Raw genomic sequence first — 1,743 nt, 5'->3', positions numbered from 1 at the left:
TGCTGCTATCTGCCATCCGTACACGTCTATTGACACTTGGATTAAATCTTCATGGAGTCCATCGCTCCAACGCTTTTTGGGTCTCCCTGGCTCTCTCTTTCCTGTAGGTGTGAAATCCTGGAGCATCCGAGGCCACATGGCCAGCCCACTGCATTCGTTTGGCTTTGACAGTTCTTGCTATGTTGGGCTGCTGGTATCGTTCCTCAAGATCTTGGTTGTATCTGGTCCTCCATTCCCCTGTATCTGCATCCAGAACCGGACCGAAGATCTTCCGAAGCACTTTTCTCTCAAAAACAAGGAGCTTATGGAAGTCCTGTTTCCGGATACTCCCTGATCCAGCCTATTGTTCTATATGGCTTTGAGACATGGTTTTGTACAGTCGAATCTTGAACTGTCTGGAGAGATATTTGGACCAAAGCAGTTGTGCTAGGCTGTGGTAAGATCGGTTTCCTGCTTGTATAGTGGCATTGATCTCTGCTTCACATGACGAGTTCTCAGTGAAAAGTGCCCCTAGGTATTTGAATTCTTGCACCCTCTTGTGGGAATTATCCCCAACCTGCAGTGATTGTAGATGATCAGCAGTCTGACAATGACCACGCGTCATAACGAGGTACTCTGTCTTGGTTTCATTTATGTTTAGCCCAAATTTGCTGGCAGCCTCCTTTAGTGCTTTGGTCGTTTGCTCCAACTCCTCTTCCGACCTAGAGAGTAAACAGATGTCGTCTGCATAGGGTAAGTAGGCCGGTCTCTTTTCTTCGATTTCAATCCCTTCGTTCTCTTGGAAGGTCTCGCGTACGATCTTCTCGAGGGCAAAGTTGAACAGCATAGGGGACAACCCATCTCCTTGCCTGAGTTCTGTCACAATTTCAAACTCCCCAGTTACGCGATTTCCCATCTTCACCTTTGCATAAACTAATAAATACTAGCCAGTGGTCTCATGAGCTATATATATATTGTTACGAAAATCAACGGGACTGTGTATAGTTACCCAACGACAGTGAGTTATTCAGTGTTTGTGACACATACGCATAGAAAAAAGTGAGAATATTATTATACCACAAGCATTCTCCTTCGAAATAAAGACGACTTGGTAAATCGAGAATGCCTGTTACGGCACGAGTGTTTGTGCAAAGTATAGGACAGTGTGCCGTTGGCATGCTAAATAATAAAGTGCAGTACTTACTTTCGTGCAGAGACCTCAGGAGGTGCCCTGTGGTCCCTTCTCACAGCCAAGGTGTACGAGTGGAAGCAAATGCAGTAGTTTCGCAAACGCTACGTACCCTGCACAAAAAACTTCACGGAAATGTATTGACCGGCACGCGCGATATCACAATCCGGAAGTGTTTGCAGGACTACTGGACTCTAATCGGCGCATAGCGTGCCGCCAGACTCATTGTTGCGCGTGCGGTTGCTTGTAACTGACACATTGACTGACAGCGTGAAGCTGCAGGGCAATTTGAATAGGAAGCAAAAATCTGCGTTCAAATGGACGCTCACCAAAGTGCAAAGCGGTGTAGACACTCGATTTCCTGACCTACTAAATAAGGTCTTACCACTACAGCTCATGATTTACGTCCCACGTTACGAACAAAATATAAAAAACGACACCCATGTACATTGAACAGTACCCATGTTTGTGTATATGTTAGTGTATATGTTAGTGTTAAGCTATAATGAGTACTAATCTCTGTGAATTTCATTTGTTACATGTTTATCTTGCCCATGATGAGACTACTATGAAAC

This window comes from Schistocerca americana, chromosome 6 (assembly GCF_021461395.2).
Source record: "Schistocerca americana isolate TAMUIC-IGC-003095 chromosome 6, iqSchAmer2.1, whole genome shotgun sequence".
NCBI classification, from domain to species: domain Eukaryota; kingdom Metazoa; phylum Arthropoda; class Insecta; order Orthoptera; family Acrididae; genus Schistocerca; species Schistocerca americana.
The sequence above is the reverse complement of the archived record's forward strand: the minus strand, read 5'-3'. Positions refer to the sequence as shown.